Raw genomic sequence first — 6000 nt, 5'->3', positions numbered from 1 at the left:
CAAACTCCCCCTCAGCCTGAGCTCAGTAGTTTGTTCGTGCAAAGAAGACGAATGATGTAAAGAGCTAATAGAACAGTACAAAGTACTGAACTATTTATAGGCACTTGCAAACTACTGAGCATCTTTGCTGACGTCACCATGAAAGTGACATCTAACCTCCTAACAAACTCTAACCTCTGATCTATACAGACACTGCTTGTGTTAATTACTGCTAATACATTCTATTACAAAACAGACTTTAGAACAGCTACTGCAACCTTCTACTTCTGTGAACCCAGCAGCACTTGTCCGGATCAGCAGTGCTTGACTCAAGGCAGTAGATTGAATCAGCAGGACTTTAGTCTTCCATCAGATCTTTAGTTGAGCAGCAGTTATGGGTCAGCAGTTTAGCAAGATCAGCAGATAGGAGGTCATCAGTAGTTGTAATCACTTTCAAGGGGAGAGATTTGTATATCAGCATCTGCTTATTCAGAATCCACTGTTCTGATCCAGTTTTGGCTTTAATTATCTGTTCCTCTGATAGGGTTCAATCCCAACAACATGTGTTTTCTTCATCAAGCACACACCTTTACCAAAAGTTTTGCAAAGAACATAGATTAAAACATGAAACTAACCGGTTAGAGGTGTTAAGAGTGTGAAAACGAGTAGGTTTGATGAAAGGAGATCCTTGAGTGAAGAACACGAGCCGATCTGAGGGTCCTTGATGTTTTCGGTTATATCCGAGAGATGGGGAGTGTTGAGGTTTAGGGTTTTAGTGAGAGAGAGAGGGTAGGGGGAGTATGTGTGAGAGTGAGTGTGAGTGTGAGTTGCCCAAAGAAATGGCAAGGTTGGCTAGGAGCATGAGTTATATACTAGCTCCAAGTTGGTGCACCCTAAAGGGTTTCCGAATGGGCTTCTCAGGTGTATGGCCCAACCGGCCCGACTGTTTACTGTTTACTCGAGACCGGGTGGTCTCGAGTCGGGTTCGTTGGTCTCGGTTCACTACTATAATCGTATATATATATATATATATATATATATATATATATATATATATATATATATATATATATATATGTGTGTGTGTGTGTGTGTGTGTGTGTGTGTGTATTACATACACATAGCTTAACACAAGGATCACATAGCACACCACCAAAATTCACAAATTTCCATTTAATAAAATATACACATAATGCCGATACAAGATAGTTGCTCGGGAAAACCCAGAGTGTCACAAAGTTCTTTTAAAGACTTTTCAAATTTGACTTCATCATTCAACACTCTATCCCTAAGGTTTTCATTCACCTCTTTAATGTTAGCAAATGCTATGATGCATTTATCTGAACACGAATTTTCAAGAACCTGAGATGATACCTTAGCTGCAGCCATCATGGCACAATCAAATTGATGATCATTTTCTTCATCAGCTCTCTCTTCTTTCTCACCTTCTTTCTCACCTTCTTTCTTTTCTTCTTTTTCTTCTTCTTTGGACCAGGGGTCAACCAATGGTTCAATCAGGGTTTCTGAATTTTCTCCCAGCAGTAGTTCACCAGTAACAGCAGTAACCACTGCTTCAGCAACTTCATCCACTGTTTCAACACTTGTTTGTCCCTTTTCAGCATCCAGCTCTTCTGGTATTGACTCTAATGCCATAAGACAGAATTCATCATTAGAAGCATCATTAGTAGCATAGAATGCAAAATTTTCGTCCCCTAGCTCATTAGGTAAGCTGCTCCAGTCAACAAAGCCTTGGGTGAAAAAGCTTTGCTGATCTGGTTGAACCACTGCTGGTGGTGCAGCTTGTTGTGGTGCAACTGGTTGCACTTGAACCTGAGGTACAGGAGCCTGAACATACTGAATTTGAGGGACAGTGGTTTGAAAATAATGCACAGGAATAGGGTTTGCATAATGAGCAGTGTTTACATAGGCAGCAGGGGTATAATGGGAATAGTGCATAGTGCTTTGATTTTGTGGCCTAGGGTTTGAGCTGGGATGAGTAACAATTGGACCAGTAGTTTGACTCCTACATTCCCTAGCAAAGTGTCCTAGCCTATTGCACTTATAGCACTTGATCTTAGATTTATCCAACCCCACTTTTAAATTCCCATGTAACCCTGGGAATTTTCTCCCTGTCCTTTTGTAAAATTTGCTTGTTCTTACACTAAGCAATGCCAATTGATGCAAAATGTCCATTTCTTCAAGGTCAGTTGGATCAAAGTGCTGTAAGTCATTGAGTTCAAAGGACAAGTTATCTGACATCTGGTTTTCACCATTTGCAGTGAAAGCATAATTTGCAGAGTGAGAATCAGAGTTATTAAAGTTTCCACCAGCAGTTATATCAATAAAATGATCATAACTCTGATCCTTACTACTGCTACCAGATTCTTCCTGGCCAAAAAGAGCTGTGCTGCCAAATGAATAATCATCAGCAACTTTACCAGACTCTTGCAACTTCTTTTTCTGGTTTAACTCCCTTTCATAGGTCAGGAGTCTACCATGAAGTTGGGTCAGAGTCAGATCTTTGAACTCAGCAGAGTTTCTAGTTACAAAGGCAATTGTATCCCATTTTTCAGGCAGTGATCTAAGGAACCTGCTATTTTGTGTGGAATTAGCAAATGTAACCTTAACAAGCCTTAGCTCACTAATGAGACAACTGAATCGCTCAAACTGTTGAGTCAATGATTCACCCTTAATATGACAAAAGGTTTCATACTGCTGATTCAGAATTTCCCTATTATTTTCAATAACTTCTTCAGTTCCCCCAAACTATTCCTTAAGTGCATCCCATAATTCCTTGGCACTGTTACAGTGTAACAGCCCAGCATAAATTTCACTAGGTAATGCAGATGCAATGATGCTAAATGCTTTGGCATTGAGTTCGAATTTTTGAAAATCAGTTTCAGTATAGTTTTCAGGTTTTTTAGGTTTGAACTTCTTTGTATCCTCAGCACTTGGCACCATGGGAACATGTGGTCCAAAAACAACAGATCTCCAACAACCAGTATTCTGTTGAGCAAGGATGTGACCCATCCTTCTCTCCCAGATGTTGTATTCATTACGTTTAAGCATTGGTGGTTTGAAAAGTGAGCCGATGTTATTCTTATCATCTTGTGATTGTGACGTCATCTTGGTTGTTTTACAGGCACTGATTAATCAACTTTGATGGTGATTAAACCTTGCTCTGTTTTTCAACAAAAAAAACAACTATCAGTATCAATGATTGTGAGCTGAACTATTATGTCAAAATGATTGTTAAATCAAATTTGACTGTTCGAGCTCTGATACCAATTGTTAGGATCTGAGTTTGGATTGATTGTGTTTTACGTTTGAAATAAGATGAAAGGTGAATGATTAATGTAGCGGAATATAAATGGAAACCAACTTTGCACACAATCAAACAGGAGAAATGCTTTCAACATACAAGTTTAACATTGAACCGAATGTTTGAATTTATTACAAGATTCAATTACAATATGCAAGTATGTAACAAACTTCCCCTCAGCCTGAGCTCACAGTGATTGTTCGTACAGGAATGAAAGTGATGAAGAGAGCTAATAGAACAGTACAGGGTACTGTTCTATTTATAGGCACGCCCAACCACTGTGGCATCTTTGCTGACGTCACCATGAAAGTGACATCTAATCTCCTAACAAACTCTAACAACTGATCTGATACAAACACTGCTATGCTAACTACTGATTACAATACATTATATAAACAAACTAAACTACTGCTTTATCCTTCCACTGTTGTGACTCCAGCAGTACTTGATATCTTCAGCAGTGCTTGACCCATAGCAGTAGATTGATCAGCAGGGCTTTAGTCTTCATCAATCTTTGACTTGATCAGCAGTTGTAACGATCAGTGGATTGGAGGTCATCAGATGTTGAAACCACTTTCAAGGGGAGAGACTTGTATACATAACATCTGCTTATTTTGGATCCACTGCTCTGATCCATTTTTGGCTTTAATTATCTGTTCCTCTGATAAGGTTCAATCCCAACATTATGGGATAATTAATTTTAAGATTTTTTCGACTCTTGTCTAGGATATGCACAAATCTTGTTGTGTTGATTGCACGAAAACATGTTAAGATATCTTTCAAGTCTCAACTTTCTAATCCATTAATAGGCCCTTAAGTGATGAATGACAAAAATGCAATGTATTAAAAGTCACTTGGTAATCGACTTTTGACACTGAGATATCAAAGGAAACACTGACATATTATCATCTTTACAAATCAGTTCACTTTTGTATCTTCAAATCAAACACCTCTATCATGGATATACTTTACATGGCCAAAAGGCTCAACATTAATGTACACAATGTTTTCGCTTGAAGCTTTTGTTACAACATGAACAAACCGAATTCAAGCGAATTGTGAATTGTTGTTGCCGCCGCATCGCGCGAGTTTTCTACTAGTATATGGGTATATATATATATATATATATATATATATATATATATATATATATATATATATATATATGTATGTATGTATGTATATGTATATAGTAGGTTTCATGTGAGAACCACCTTTTTATCGCGAGACTAAACACCCACCCCCACCCCCAAAAGAAAGAAAACTTAAACCCCCCACCCAAGCTAAAAACTAAACCCCACAACTAAATGCTAAAAATGTTACAATTTTTAATGGATTTTTTTTTTTAAATTGTGTGTGTTTTTAAGATTTTTAAAGTAGTTTTGGTTGTGTTCACACTAGTTCTCGCGGTTATCGCAATAAATGGCGGCTCCTAAATGATATTCACCCTATATATAGATCTAACTAACATTATTGATGTATAATCTTTATCTTTATTTTTGTTTTATTTTTCGCTTATCTCTTATTTATTTAATATTTCTTTTCTTAACATTTTTTTTTATTTTTCTGCTTATTAAAAACTATTTAATATTTAACTGATCTAACCACATGTAGCACATTAATTTTCTAACCTATTAATGTGTAATACACAAGTTTCTAACCTAATAATAAATAAAAAGTAAAGTAAACATTATAACAAATAAATAATACATCAAAGTTTTTTTTTTCAAAAATATATCTTGACAACTGTGTGTTAACCAATATATTATATTTTTAAGCCGTTTATTCGTATGGTTATTTTATTCGTTGCTCATATGCTTATTTGAATGTTTGTTGAATGTTATACATGTTAGAGTTGTTAGATGATATTATCCTTTGATCCTTATACTAATCTTGAAAAGCATGTTAAAAGGATTTTTCTTAAAATAAATACAAAACTTATTTTACAAAATGAGGAAATTGCTTACCAACATATTTATTGATCCAAAAATATATTTTTCTAACGTGATGCAGGTAATCAAGTAGGATGGGCCTTAGAAAAATAAACATAAACTTTGCCTTATGTTTTGTATTTTGAAAATTGCATGAACTATTTGAATAATTTTATGATGTGTGACATTTTAAAATGTGAGAGGACCGTTTGGTACTCCGAATGCTCTGACCGGCTAGTTTGACTTCCTCGTGCAAAATCCGAGTACGAAGGTGACGTGCACAAGAATAAACTAATTAAAATGGTTTCTATTGATTGTATGGAAGTACAAAACCGTGAAACCAACTGGACAGAGTTTCCCCTCTCTAGTCCACCAAAAGATACAAATGACAAGATATGACACCTATTTTTAGTTGAACCCCATCCGCACTAACATGTAATCACGGATGCGCACCCTTCTGCGGATGCCTTAGCGCGGATCAGCTCTAATCGTGTGGATCTGCCATCCGCGCGAACCTGCAATGCGCATATGTACACTACACTTCAAACCTTGTCTTGTCTTATCCTATAATCTACGACTTGATATATTTGACACTAAACCATATGATTGACGGAAGCGATAGACATAGTGCATTCACAAACTCCCCCTTGGATATTGTTGCAGTCAATCTTTGTCATAACTAATTTTCTTCTGAGTCTTCAAAAGTCTTTGACGGTTCTGAATCACAGACTTCACTTTACCTTTTGATTCATCAACTCCCCCTTTCAT

The sequence above is a fragment of the Helianthus annuus genome, chromosome 14, assembly GCF_002127325.2.
Source record: "Helianthus annuus cultivar XRQ/B chromosome 14, HanXRQr2.0-SUNRISE, whole genome shotgun sequence".
NCBI lineage: Eukaryota > Viridiplantae > Streptophyta > Magnoliopsida > Asterales > Asteraceae > Helianthus > Helianthus annuus.
The sequence above is the reverse complement of the archived record's forward strand: the minus strand, read 5'-3'. Positions refer to the sequence as shown.